The 16,009-nt window shown below is 34.8% G+C and overlaps 1 protein-coding gene and 1 non-coding gene across 13 annotated transcripts in view; one reads left to right on the top strand and one right to left on the bottom strand.

The window, feature by feature from the left end:
- Lrriq1 (leucine-rich repeats and IQ motif containing 1) overlaps positions 1–16,009 on the top strand; it is a 191,999-nt gene that overhangs the window by 99,475 nt on the left and 76,515 nt on the right. The window lies entirely within an intron of this gene.
- Gm25376 lies at positions 15,533–15,665 on the bottom strand. The gene has a single exon (XR_003949106.1). It is a non-coding gene; the product is annotated as a small nucleolar RNA SNORA17 (small nucleolar RNA).

Genomic DNA, 16,009 nt, shown 5'->3' with positions numbered 1-16,009 from the left:
TCATTTGAGTTATCTAGATTTTAAATGCCCTTTCTTTTGTGTAAATAAGCCTATAGTACTACATCATCAGTTCTTTTAATGTTTATACAAAATATTTATAGGTGCAAATTTTATTAGCTTCAATTAGTGAGATTGATCACAAGCCAAAATGATATTTTAATATACTTATAGTTAGCATGTTCAAATTTTATTAAAGAGTACAAATAATACTCTATTATTTAAAATGCATTCCCTCAAGCTACACAAATCTGTTGACTAACAGGGTAGACAGTATAGTCAACATATCCTTTATATCATACATAGTCAATAGTGAAAGCTTTCTGTTACTTTATATTTATAGCTTCATGATGGTTTGCATTTCTGATTTCAGCATTCATAAGACTTTTAGACTTATATTATTAAACAGAACCACAATGTGACCAGTTTCATACCTGTTTGTAGAACTAACATTTTTTTTTTACAGTTTATTCTCCCTGTACTTTCTGATAATCATTTATAACAGGGGCAAAGGGTATATATTTTTGAATGGAAAGTAACTATTGTCTTCTGTATCTTTTATGTAATTAATCTTAAAACACACACACACATAATGAGTAGCCTGATTTTGAAGGGGTTCATTGTGACTTGCATTTCACTATGATTTGGAAGTGACTACTTTGTTATGATATAGAGAGTCATAGTATTATGATATAGAGAGTCATATTAAAGATGGTATATCAGAACACATGACATCTGGAGTTTTCTTGAACGTTTGCAGTAATAAACACATACTTAGAAAGACATGTGAAACAGGTGTGGCAGTTCACTGAGTTTGTTGCAGACATAGATTATGGCAAGTTGGCAAGTATATATGTATATGGTATGGGTATCCATTCTATTGTTTGATTATTTACAGTTGTTTTCATGGTAAGACAACTTCATCTTGTGCACATTAAGGGTGATCAACTTAGTATTGGGACTTGAGGGATCAGTCATCGGTTAAGCATAGTAGCTGCTCTGGTTTCATGTCCCAGCATCTTCTTGGATACTTCACTTACAATAACCTGTGACTCCAGGCCTAGGATATTCAAAACCATCTTCTGTCTTCTTCAAGCACTACACACACATGTGATGCACAGATATACATGCAAGCAAAATGGTCTATATGCCTAAAATTAAAAGATATAAAAACTTCAAATGTTGAGAAATCTATTAATAGAGTTAAGTTCCATTTCCCAATAAAATAAAAATGAACTTTCAAACAGCATTCTTTTTCTTGTTATAATGTTAACTTTACTAGTTCATTGTTTCTAGAAGTAAATAGTAGCAATTGTGATGAGGTTAGTGTTAACTACATAGATAACCTTTCCCTGTTATACAGAGACACCCTTATTATAGAAGAGAAATACTTAGAAGAGAAAAACATTTAATTTGGATGACTTTGATATTTAGAAAGAAAAGCTCTCTAAAAAATGTTCTAGTGTGTTCCTCCCCATAATATTACATGTGAACAGAATGTTTTTCAAACTATGAACAAAAATAAGCTAGGCAAAGAAATGTTCACAATGGAGACAGGCATATACGAAAGAGCACTGAGTGTTTGCATGTAAGTTTTATCAGCAAAGTTGTTTTTGGTATTGGTTTTAGTTTTTTTCCTCCCATGTGAAATGCACTTGTCTTCTTGTTTTATGTTTTTTTGCAATCCAAAATATTTGCAACTTCCTTCATTATTTTGAATAAATGTTATGTACATATAGATTTCCTAACTAGTGGATAATAACTATTGTGGTTATTTTAAGGCTTTTGATTTTAAGAAGAGCTTGACAATAATTGTTCTACATGAATGGCAATTTACAGTTAACATGTTAACATTTGTCTTACTTTGTGAAGAAGAGTTAAAGATAAAATGCTTGTTGTTGTTGTTGCGTTGAACCCCATGTTGTCTGAAATACTGCTCTGAACTCCACCTGCTCCTAAGTATATGTTCAGTAATGTAGAAGATAAAAGGTAGCAGGCTGACCTGCTGCAGCTGCCCAGTCATGGCTGCATTCTCAAACCAAGTCTTTTGAGATAAAGCTTAGCTGTTATAGAGTATACAGTGTTATAAAATAGAATAGTATATTGCTTATATGAATATAGTTATATATTATTTTATAATATATAGTATAAATCTAAAATTCAATTAATTTTAGTGTTATGTAACCAGCTTTACCTCTTTATTTTAGAACATTAGAACTTATTTTCCCTTAAGAAAAAAATGAAATAAAATTAATAGTGGGAATTTGAGCCCCCCTCCAATGAGAGAAATCAAAATTAAATTTGCTATAGGTCAGATTAAGTAATTCCATGTGGAATAGTATTTCAGAACTATGGTACGCCAGCACTGTTTAATAATTTTTTGATTTTCTTCAAATTAGATCATAGTATTATTTGAGTATTGATTCTATAATTCTAATTTATTTTATAGTAACATGGTATGAGTTATAGAAAAACATTCTTTTTCAATTTTACAGTCATGACCATGTAAAATTTCATGAATATTGTAAATTGTATTAAATGCTTTGATTATTACTATGGCCTCTTTTCTAGATGTCAATAGATAAATGAAGATATTCAAATGAAAATTATGGTTACACCTGTGGAATATTGGATATGGATTATATTAAATAGTACAAGGTTAACAACCTTAGCTTTCATCAGTCCATATTTATAAAACACCTCTTTATATAGTTTTACATTTACATGAAATGTAAAATACATCTTTACCTTAAACCTAATGAAGGCTAAGATTTGACCACATCTGTATCCAAGGTAACCAAACGTATAGACGATGTGATCGATATCATCTGGTTCTTCCTATAGGACTGAAGGCCTACAGACTGTACAGTCTGTAGTTATTACAGTTTGTTTGTTTGCTCAATTGATTGTTAGGTACCTACCTCAGCCTACCTCTCTTATCAGAGATAATTCTCACTGGGGTTTAATATCTAATCTTGCCTTGAAAGTCTCTGAAGACATATTTTGTTTTGTTTCCTTGTAAGTGAACAGGTACAGTTCCTGGAATCACTCTTCAATGTTTGTCATTGACCTAAGAGGAAACAATGTCATCGTCTTTTAAGTATATATGCCACAACTTATCAAACACAGCATAAATCTTTTTTAAAAAAATTAGCTGTTTCAACTATATCCTTTAATCAATTTATGTAAGCACAGTTAATCAAAGCAATTATATTTAAATATTTTTAGAATGAAATTCTTTATACTGACTTACAAAAGATATTTTCAGGTTCAGTTATTAAAAAATGGTATGTAGATGGCTGTGTCACTACTGTCTTGATATTTCCTATTTTAAGTTATTTTATGCTTTTTAATATTATATTCATTGATAAATCATTTTACAAAATTATGAGGAACAATGTGTTATTTATCATATTTATATTATGTGACATGGTTCTATGCAGCCAATTAAAGTGTATATTATTAACTCTCCAATCCAATCTAGAATTTTTATATTATTATTAACTATTATGAGGCATATCCCGCATCACTACTTTCTGTGGTGGCTTTGCTATATGGTGGATCTCAGAGCCTATTTTTCTTGTGTTGGTAGCCTTTGATCAGTAGTTTCTCACTCCCTTCACCCTCAATACCCGAAGTTCTGGTGACTGATTCCACTATGATCATATGGTCACCATTACTAGATTCTACATTTGTGCTCCGTGATACTCCCCTTTTCTTGGTTATACTATATTATTTTACTGACATTGATTTCCTTCAAATACATTCATGTTGTCACAAATAATGGGATTCCTTTTAGCCTATTTAATTGACCAATATTGCTTTTCGCTTGTGTGCCATATTTTCCTTATACATTCGTGTTGTAATATGCACTCCAGTTATTTACGTATCTTGGTGTCTATGAATAATGCACTTACATCAATAATGCAGATTTGCAGTTACTTCTAATTTACTGTCTTCATTTCCTTTGAATAACTGTCAAGTAGTGAGATTGCTAGATCAAATATTATTTCCACTTTTAGTTTCCTGAGGAATTTCCACAGTGTTTGAAACAATAGCTTGTACTAATTTATATCCCTCTAGCCATGGATATTTGTTCCATTTTCTCCACATGATGGCTTCTTATCGTCTGTTTTTGTAAAGTAGCAACATCATCCTTGTTTTCATTATCCTTATGTTAGTGATTATGATCATTTTCTCATTTACGTGTCTGTCATTTGTATGTCATATTTTTAGATAGATAGATGGTAGGTAGGTAGGTAGATAGATAGATAGATAGATAGATAGATAGATAGATAATTTGATGGTAAGAATAATAGGTAAATTATTGATAGATGATAAATAAGGATAGAATAATGGATACATGATATAAAGGATTCTAGATTGATAGAGATAGATACGTAGATAGATAGATAGATAGATAGATAGATAGATAGATACGTAGATAGATAGATAGATAGATAGATAGATAGATAGATAGATAGATAGATAGATTATGGATAAGTGGATAAATGTATGGATACTGTTTAGATACATACATAGATAGATGGATGGATGGATGGATAGATAGATAGATAGATAGATAGATAGATAGATAGATAGATAGATAGATAGATAGATTATTTTAAAGTTCTGTCTTTAAATTGTGTCTTAGAGTTCTCCCCCTGTTTTCTTTTAGTGATCCAGTTTCAATTTATTGAAAACATTATATGCTCCTTGTTGTATATTTCTGAACCTCATGTGCATAAATGACACTAACCATAAATGTGTGGGTTTGCTTCTGAGTTTTCTGTCCCATTTCATTGGCTAATGTGTCTGTATGCATGCCAGCATTCTGCTGTATTGATGACAATAACTTTCTAATAAGTTTTGAAATCTGGGAATTTGATGCCTTAAGCTTCATTCTCTAAGCTCATGATAGCTTTAAGTCCTTTGTGGTTCTGTGCAAATTTAATAATTTTATTATATTTCTGTGGAAAAATAACCTTGGAATTTTGAAACAATTATGTTGAATCTATCCAAAAATTTTGTATGAAGATGTTTGGAAAAAATAACTTATAGACTATTAGCTTGGAATAGCTTTCTATTTTCTGAAATACTCTTCAGTTGGCTGTGTTTCTAATGTGTTTGATATTCCTTCAAAATAGAGTTCTTTTTCAATTCTGTAACTAAATTTGTATAGAAAGATTTTATTGTTGTTGCTTTGTAAGCAAGTTATTGATTTCATTTTTTGTATGCTGTTTGGTTGATGGTTCAATCTCTGTGAGCCCCGATGGCCCAAATTAGTTGACTATTTAGATCTTCTTGTGGTGTCCTTGAACCCTCTAGCTTCCTAAGCCCTAGCCCTGAGACTTCCAAAGACTCCTTAATCTCTGCCTGATGTTTGGCTGTGGTTCTCTTCATCTGTTTCCACTCACTGCTGGATGAAGCCTCTCAGGATACAGTTGTGCTAGGCCTATGTCTGCAAGCATAGTAGAGTATTATTAAGAGTGCCAAAGGTTGGCTCTCTCCCATGGGATGGGATTCAAGTTGGGCAGTCATTGGTTCACTGTTGCCTTCAGTCTCTGTTCCATCTTTATCCCTGTTCATCTTGTAAGCAATACAAATTTTGGGTTGAAGATTTGTGATTGGGTTTATGGCTCCTACTTCTACTGGAAGTCCTGCCTGGCTACAGGCAATGGCCACTTCAGTCTCTATAAACTTTGCTGGTAGGAATCTCACCTAGGGTCAATTCCATAGACTACCTTTTATATTTTTTCTTGCCTAATTTCTCTAGTTAGGATTACTAGCACACTGTTGTCAGAGCAGTCATTTTTATTCTATTATTTTAAAGAAAAAGCTTTCAAATTTTCACTATGGATAATATCCTTCATTTTGTTAATATGTTGTGTCATATTTATTAAGTTTCATGTGTCACAACATTCATACATCCTAAAGATAAATGCCATTTTTTTTCATAACGGTTTGAATCTAAACTTTAACATTTACCAGCTCTGTGGTCTTCAGGAGGCAAAGTGATGTTAATTTACTGTTTTGTGTCAATTTTCATTATGTATTTCGTTTTATTTTAATTAAAGCTTACTTTTGCTATTTTTAAAAGTGTGTGTGTGTGTGTGTGTGTGTGTGTGTGTGCGTGCGTGTGCTGAAAATTGAACTATAGTTTGTCTCTGAAGATGTTCTTTACTACTGAGTCATTAACTACATTCATAGAATTGGTTAATAATTATAGAAAGTTTGGTCAATATGGACATTATGGCCCTAGATAGTGTTTGTGAAGTACAAAAATACCCAATATACTTATGTAGGAAGTGGTCAAAAACTGTAATTATTGACATTTATAAATTTTAAGTTAATGGCTTTTTATTAAACTTTGCATTTCTTACTAAGCACTATGAGGCTAATTTCTTTAAGAGAGACATGTATTATAACTGTCCCCATCTCAGAAGTAGGGAGCCAGTGTCTTGAATTGACTTGTCCAAAGTCATATATAGAGAGTTATACATTTATAGGAAGTAAAAGCCTTTAAAAGGGACCTAAATTCTTCATGAAACCAAAACAAGAGAAATCAAAATATAATGTAAAATTTGAAGAACAAGATTTCAGAGTAACTCTGAAATGTTTAAAAAAAAAAACCTGAGGAAAATGTAAAGACTAATTGTATATAATGCAGACTAGGAGACCGATGGTGAACTTCATTTTTAATTCCTATATACTTGTTAGCATCAATATAAATGAGGGAGTAGATTTCTGCTGTCATAGCAACTAGTATTTGGTGTTTGTGCTGTATTAGGTAATAGTATTAAAATTACGATAGTGTTACATTATTGAGAACCAAATTACTACTTGACTCTGGTTTCATGATAATTATTGGAAATATTTGACTTCACATCCATTCATCTTAGCAACTGTCACACACAGCCCCAATGTGAACAGTGTATTTTTATTCATCAATGCTCATTTATATTTATGCATAAATGAAAATCTTGCTTACTCTCATCTACTTCTAAATTGGCTGCCTCAAAATCTATAGCAAATTTAGAATTCTGGGATTCGCCAGAGGATAAAAATGAAGCCAGAAAAAAAAATGGGTCTAGCCTGACAACTTTCTCAGGAAGATAATTTTAAACCTCGGTTCTTTATTCCCTGGAACAATTTTACTTGATTTTTAAAGGCAAGTTTTCTTAAATCCCAGTCCGGTGCTGTCATCGCAAACATGAATCCTATTTGTCTTCGTGAAAAATAGAACATTTACAGATACCATATGTTCCTACATGTCATACATGCTTAAATATTTTGTGTTAAATTTTCAAGTGATGAAGACTTTTGACAAACTTTAATTTCTATAATTTTTACTTCAGAGCATTGTAATCAAACCTTCTTCTTTTGTGGTATTTTTTTTTGCTTTATGATTACAAGCATTTTCTCCTGCTTTCTCTCTTTAATGACAGGTTCGAGCACAAAATCATATTATCCAGACTGTTTTAGGGTAGGTCTTGTGTTTCCATAGCTGTATGTACAATACTTGCTAATGGTGCGCAGTGTTTATGTATTAAGAGTTAACAGAGATTTACTAACATTCAGACTGACTAGTATTAACCACAGGGAATGTGCCAGTGAAGAAAACCTAAGAGCATCCTGCTAAAAGATCTCTGCAGTCTTATTTCTGTGGAGAAAAACACATTAATGATCAGAATAGACAAGGATAAGAAGATTTATAAAATGTGGTGTATTTTTTTCAGTAGCTTGGTTTCCTACAATTACTATAATTTGAATTATTACATTCATACCACATTGTGAATATCTTATATCATCTCTATATCCCCTGATGTTATTTGTAGAGCCCTAGGCCACAGAACCATGAAGAAATGTATGCCATTTACTGGATTTGACCTGGCTTCCTATGTGTATAAAAGACAAGAAAAATGCTCACATGCAACACTGAATGACAATATTAAACATGTCTGTAATGTACCTTATTTTAAAATGTATGTTGGGAAAATAGAACCATTAAATAGTAAGTCATCAGTAAGTGGTTTTCTGAATAAGTAACAACACACAGACCCCTGACCTTAAATAATTTCAAATATAGCTGAGGTTAAAGATGCTCATGTCTTTAAGCATGTGCCTTCTTTTGTCCTAATGGATGGTTGTCTTTCTGCAACCCAGAAAATCCTTTCACTTCTTCTTTTTCTTTATTCTTCTCTTATATATTACATCTTAGCTGCAGTTTCTCCTCCCTCCTCTCCCTTCAGGCTTCTCCCATCCTGCATGTTTTCCCTCTTCTCCAGATTCACCCTCAACTCCCCTCACCCACAACGTTTCCCCATTATGTAGGCTGCCATTTCGTCCTATTGATGGTGTTCTTGGTTTAACATAAGATTTTTAGTCTTGTGATGTCTCATTTACTGTTGATCATAGTGCCTGTTCTATTGGTGTTCTGTTCAGGAAGTTGTCTCCTGTGCCAATGAGTTCAAGACTAATTCCTCACTTTCTCTTTTATCAGATTAAGTTTATGTTGAAGTCTTGGATCCACTTGGACTTGAGTTTTGTGCAGGGTACTAGATATGGATCTATTTGTGTTTTTCTACATGCAGACATCTAGTTAGACCAGCACCACTTGTTGAAAATGATTTATTTTTTCCGTTGTATATGTCTTGCTTTATCAAAAATCAAGTGTCCATAAGTGTGTAGATTTACATCTTGGTCTTCAATTTGATTCCATTGATTAACATGTCTGTTTTTATGACAATATCAGAAGATCCTTTCATTTACCTTCATTTTGTTCTCTCAAAAATCAGTCATTTTGAAAGACTTCCTAAAGCCATTATTCACTACATTTCCATCATATTCCAAATAATGTTTTGTCTATAACATATTACAATATAATAAATATATAATACTCTCATTGCTTTTTACTGTCATTTACAGTTTGTATAATGCATTGTTCCAAGTGTTTTTTTATCTTTATAACTACTGTAATCCTCATGAAAAACTTTCATGATCCAAGAAAAGAAACATCTTCATTATTTTGGGACTAGATATAAGTGAAAATCTTTTATATGCAAGGAATTAAAATGAATTAGCATTATAATTGGTTTATAAACTACTTTTTAAAAAAAACAACTATTAGGGAAGTAAGGACTGAAGAAAGGATTAGCATAAAAAGTTAACATTTAGTTGCAGACTCTTGAACATTGAGCTATATTTTAAAGTGTTTTGCTGACCTTAACTCTAAATAGAGTGTTTTAGCTCAAGAACATGGAAGCTTCGTTGATAACCCTGTCATTTCAATAGTACTAGCCCTTGTCACTTTGGTAACACTAAGTGGAAACATAGACATGTACACCAAACCTTATGCTATAGAGTGTGTATGAGAATATTTTCAAAAACCAAGTTTCTTAGCAGAACTTTATTTTCCTCTAAGTCTATATATTAAATCAAGAATCTAGCCACTTCAGTTCCTATCAATAGCTTTCTTTCTGCTTTCCAAATTGCTGCTTTCCTAGAGATGGGAGAAAACAAAGAGACAGAGGAGGTAGGGGGCATGAAAAGAAAGGAGAAAGAGAGAGGTGTGGGGGAGACCCATTGATGACCCTACCTTCATGACTTGGATTGTTTGAATGAAAATTGTGCCCGACAGGGTCAGGTATTTAGATGCTGTTTTTCCAGTTGGTGGTATTTGGGGAGACTGTGGACTCTGGGAGATGGAACATTGCTGGAGGAAACATGTCACAGAGGGTGGCTTTTAGTGTTCATACCTTGACCTCACTTACTGCTTGCTATGTGTTTCATGATTGCATTTGATGGTGTAAGGTTTTAGCCTCCTCTGCCAGCCAACATGCCTGCAGCTTGTTTCTGGACTTCCTCCCCATGTTGAACTCTTACCACTCTAGAACCATAGACAAATAAATTCTGACAGTGTCTGAGCAGTTTTACCATAACATCAGAATACGAACTAATACTATAACCTAACCTAACACAAATTACATCCCCAGAGAGCTCACTCTAAACACCATTGTATTGACAAGGCTTCAATGGAGAGATTGTATGTGGATACAAATTTAGCTCAAGACACTTACTGAGCAAGCAAGAGGGTATAACAGAATTCCTGTAGAATTTTATCTATACATCCTACCATTAACATCAGGGATTTCCAAGACTCAGGTGGGTCATCTTAAATAGAAGTTCTCTAACTATTGCCCTTACGCTTGTGTCTGTGTGTGTGTGTGTGTGTGTCCATGTATGTCCGTGTATGTCTGTGTGTGAGTTGTCAAATTTCAAACTAAAAAACTAAACTTACAGCATGAATTTAGAGAAAATATAAATTAAAATCAACTATTGTACTAGGGGAAATTTTTAAAATGCTATGAATAGTTTCATAGATATAAAGTAAAAATATATTCAGAAATTAAGTTGAGATGCTTCAATAAGAAAGAGAGAAGTCAGAAAAAGAAAAACATGTCTCTTGAAGTAAAAAAAAAATATATAAATTATTGTATAGAAAATAGTTACAAAAGTTAGTATTTAAGACATTTCAGAACACATTGTGAATATAAAATTAAAAAGAAACCTGATAGAAAATACATAAAGCAGCACCACAGTCCAGGCAGTTCCAGCTTGAAAAATAATCAGGAATTTAGAAGCATCAACAGTGTTGACAATGAATTGATGAAATGCTATAATCAGCAAAATCATTAGAAACATCCTACACTTGCATTATGTCAGATTTTAGATGACGCATTCAATGTCAAGATAAAGAAACCAAATCCATCCTTTTGACAAACCTTGGAAAGATGTCATAAAACTGTGTAAAGGAACCTTAATTGTGTAGCGTCCTTGAGATCATAAGACAGTGCATGCACTGCTTTACAGGAAAGTGCTATAGTGAAATTGTGTTTGTGTGTGTGTCTGTGTGTGTGTGTGTGTGTGTGTGTGTCTGTGTGAATGAGAGAGAGAGAGAGAGAGAGAGAGAGAGAGAGAGAGAGAGAGAGAGAGAGAGAGAAAGAAAGAGAGATTATAGAAGATGTACTTTTCTAACTAAGAATTTGGAGTTCTACAATTCAAAGAAAAGAATGTGAAAATTATACAAGTCGTTATGTGAAAATAATACAACATATACAAGAGAAAATGATATGCAACTTGCACAATCATATTTAATGAGATAACTCACACCAAAATAAAAAAAATGTAGTACATATTCTCCCTTATATGTGGATGTTATATATGTTTGATTGGAGTAAAAATAGAAGTAAGGGAAGTAGTAAAATTCAATGTGGGGCATACTTCAAAAGAATGGGGATGAAACCTATTTCCTGTAGTACCTTCTTTATTAGTTTACTAGTCTATTGCTTTGATAAATCACCATAACCAATGCAACATTTAAAAAGAGTGTTTAATTAGGCTTAAGATTCCAGAGGTTGGATTCCATGGTTGTGGAGTGAAAGCAGGGTGGCAGAAGAGCCAAGAGCTCACATCACAAATCAAAAGCCTAGGCAGGTAGCACATTAGAAATGGCCCAAGCCATTCAAGCCAATCTTAGTAACACAACTCGTCAATCAGTGCTACACTTCGTAATCCTTCTCAAATAGTTCCAAAAACCTTGAATGAATAGTTTAAATGAGCCTATGGCAGTCATTCTCATTCAAACAATGACCTTACACTCCATAGCCCCCATAGGCTCTAGGCCATATTACTACACAGAATTTATTTAGTCTACCTTCAAAAGTCCTCAGTATTTCAGTGTCAACACTGGTTAAAAGCCTAAAGTTCAATATCTTTTCTAAAACTCAAGGCAATCTCTTGCCATAACCCCTGTAAAAAGCAAAAAGCAAATTACATACTTCCAACATACAGTAGCACTCCTACATGGAAGTCTATGGAAATATTGAGGAAATACTGGTTCAAAGGAAGACAGAAATCCAGCAGAACAAACCTCAAATCCTTTAGCTCATATCTGATATTAGAAGGAACAGATAACTCTACCCTTCTGGCTCTGGTACCTGCAATATGCATTTCTCTCTTGGTCTGGTTCTACTTATTGTCTGTATCTCCTTGGCAGATGTCTCACGTCCCTGACATCATACAGTTTCTATTGCACATTATTCGTCACTTTCACAGCTTTCACACTTTCACAGTCTCTTAATACCTCTTGCTGTTGGGCCTTTATGCATGGTCTACACTGTCACATATTGACTAACCTGAGTGATTCTCCTTAAATAGAAGTTTCCAAACTCATTTACTAGTGTCTCCTTCATGACTCTAAAGTCAGAGCAACCTGGATGACAGTGCTGAGTTCTTCTCCTTGCTTGAGATGGAATCATATTAACAGCAGCTTTCATTTGTTTTTTTTTTTGTTTGTTTGTTTGTTTGGTTGGTTGGTTGGTTGTTTTTTTTTTTTTTTTCAGGATCAGCAAATTTCTTACACCTTTTCTTTTCACAAGTCTAAAGCTTCACTGGGCATCCCCTTGCTTGCCCAAGGACAGGCTTCCCTTTATTCTATTCACTAAATTCTGTGGTACTATTTTCTCTATTGTACACATATTCTGAGTTTGGTTGTTGCTGTTTTTGTCTCCCTTACTCTTTTTCATTGTAAATGAACACTTGAGTTATTCATATTCACCACCACACAACAAAGTCAATATTAGGATTGAAATTTCCTTAGCCAAAGATATGAGTCTGTTATTTCAATTTAGACTCAAGCAAATTCTCTGGGCAAGGGCAGAAAGAATCCCACATTCTTTGCCAAAATATCATAATAATGATCTGTAGCCAACTTTTCCTTGCCACACTTTTTTACTATTAAAATTTAATTATAACAAGTACAGAAGTTGGTACAAGGAAACGATCTATAACTGTAACAAGACTTCATAGTCTATATAGCTCTCATATTGTCTTTTGTTGTTTTGTTTTTTGTTTTTTTTTTGTTTGTTTGTTTTTTGTCTTGAGACAGGGTTTCTCTGTATAGCCCTGTCTGTCCTGTAACTCACTTTGTAGACCAGGCTGGCCTCGACGTCAGAAATCCGCCAGCCTCTGCCTCCCAAGTGCTGGGATTTAAGGCGTGTGCCACCACTGCCCGGCCTCATAATTGTCTTCTAAGCTTCTACTAGGATGTCATATTAAGCTCCACTTACAATATTCAAATGCTATTCTAATTCAAAAATCCCAAAGTTTTCTACCTTTACACACACACACACACACACACACACACACACACACACACACACACACACAAACTTAGCCAGGTTTGTCACAGTTACAGTTCACTTCCTGGTACCAACTTCTGTATTAGTTAATTTTCCAGGGCTGTGATAAAATAGTATGACAAAGAAAACTTTAAGAAGAAACCATGTAATTGGGCCTAAATTTCCAGAGAGTTAGAAAATGTTCTGGTAGCCTGAAGACAGGCAGTAGGAAAAGCTGAGAACTCATATTTCAAACCACTAAAAAAGGAGGCAGAGTTGAACAGTAAGTTCTATTCAGGGTGCATAGAGTCAAGAAGATATCACGAGGAAGGATAACTAACACTAAAGACCTCTGAGAATTCCACATGAGGGCCAACTACTCTCTAAGGTCTCTAAAATATTTATACATACATATATCAAGCAATATAAATGGATTTAACGTATAACATGGGGGAAGGAACAATGGCAGTTCGTCTCTCAGACACCACTGGCTATCTAATTCAATTCCCAGGGCCCAGTATGGGTTACCACTTTTCAAGTTGTTGATCAGTTCCATCAAATTCCTCCCCAAAACATTAGATATTATGTCATAGCTCTTAATTACACTCTAGTACTGCTTAATGGTAAGATATTATTATTGACGATAACACACATTTGAGTGATGGGTCTTGAAAAGATCAAGGTGATAGTGACCTAGCAGCTTTGTTCCCTACTGTTCTGGTTTATGGTGCTCTAACTTTCTATGAGTGGTCTTGGAAGAGAAAAGTACTCAATAGCCCTAGTCAACTCTGAGCCACGTGAGCTTCAGTGATAATTAGCCTGGCAAGTTATACCTACTAGTGAAATAGTAGGAAGAAACCAACGATATCCTCATTAGATTTAAGACATATAATTAATATACAAGTGACAATGTATGCCTGATACTGTTAACTGTGTCTGAAACACATGGCTAATTACTCTCCATATAGGAAAACCTAAATTTATTATTCTGCTAAAGGACCTCCTAGGTTCTTATCTTTATACTGATGTGTTAGTACACGTTTCACCTAATTAAAGAAGCCTCTTTTTGATTTTATTTTTGGTTAGTATAAAATTATATCACTTGCTCCCTACTCTTTTCTTCAATTTAACACAGCCCATATTATCCCCCTTTATCATATTATCCATATTCCCCTTACTCTCTCTCTAGTTTATGACCTCTTTTCTGTAACTATTACTTTTGTGGCACAGAAGCTCACACACACACATACATGCACACAACTCTATAAATCAGAAAGCCTTTATTGTGGTAGGTTGTGATTAATTTAGAGAACCACAGTTGGTCAACAAACAGAAAATATAAGACTGTATACTTCTCAGCTCTAAATGGAACACACAAGCACTCCTCACCCAATCTGCAGCATGGCATACAAGTTTCAGAGGCAACTGCTCCATACTCACTCCACTGGGCCAGCTCACCTGTGTCTCTGCCATCAGGATCAGCTCTACTGTGGTGCCCAGGCAAGGTGCAGGACCCAGACTTCCCAGTACTACTGCAGGTGAGGGGCAGGGCCAGTTCTCTGACTCTCATGACACCAGGGCCAGCTCTCCCACCTGTGTCAGATAGTGAAGGGGGAAGGGGAGGAAGACATCTCTCTTTATTCCATGTCACCCTCAGGAGATGATTGACAGTGCCAGTTCTTTCATGAGCACATCCTCAGTCGGGCTCACCTGCAACTCCTGCAATATGTGGGGCCATTTTTCCTGGGTATTGCAGCTGAAAAGATGTGGGGCAAGCTCTATTGTTTTCACCTTGTTAGGACCAACTCTCCCATTGATGTCCACTTGAGGGGTAGGGGCAGTTCTGCACAGCCATCGGACATCTACATGTCTCTAGATGGCAGTACAGACTAGAGATATCTTCCTGGTTTTGGAGGGTCACAATCCCCTGCAGCTGCAGCATCAGGGACATAGACATGGCCACTGGTGGCAGTACAGGCCAGGACCCAACCATGGTCCTAAGTGGCGTTACTGGCTACTCACATCGACTGTTCTTCACTACCTTGAATCTCCACATCTGCCTCTCTTCATTGTCCCCGTATCGTTTTTCTTTCTCATCCATTTATCCTCCACTTACTTGATTCTCTTAGTGATGCTCAGTGGTCTCTTGAGTGTCCAGGGTCATCTTAGGAGTGGTCTCTGGAGTACAACACCATGCTTGTGAGTTATGGCACTGGGCAGGAGTAATCTTGGACATTAATGCCTCTCCCTAAGGCCTGCATGACAGTAGACTTGTGGTTGTCACTGGATAGCTTTCTAATTGATACCCATGATGCTGGACTGGCGGTCATCTCAGGCTTACTATTTTTTGGAGGAATGCTAGGCTACTAATCATTCAGATGTTCACAGGTCAGAACACTGAGTATCGACACAGCCTCTCTCCTCTCTGACAACTACTGATGCAGTTGTGACACAACAGATACACACACTTGCAATGTCTTAGTCATTCTCTAGAGAATGTTAAAGCACACAGGAAAATATACATAGGTGATATGTAAATATTACAGCTTTTCTTATAATGGGAAATTTGTGAAACTTACGTTTTGGAAATAAGGTTGGTCGTAGGGTTCTCATGGAATTAACCCCCTTACAAATACCTATGAAAGACTTCAGTTTGTTTCTTACTTAAGAATCAAATTTCTTGTCATGTCCCAAACATATTTTTCTTTTGCTTTACACTCCTTTTATTCTTTTATATTTCTAATTGTTGAGAATGAGGGAGAGAGGTGGTGGTGGTGGGGAGCAGTTGCTAGCAGAGATTTTAAAATAGATTTAATTTGAGTACTTTTAAA

This window comes from Mus musculus, chromosome 10, assembly GCF_000001635.26.
Source record: "Mus musculus strain C57BL/6J chromosome 10, GRCm38.p6 C57BL/6J".
NCBI classification, from domain to species: Eukaryota; Metazoa; Chordata; class Mammalia; order Rodentia; family Muridae; genus Mus; species Mus musculus.
This window is presented reverse-complemented; position numbering and strand designations above follow the sequence as displayed.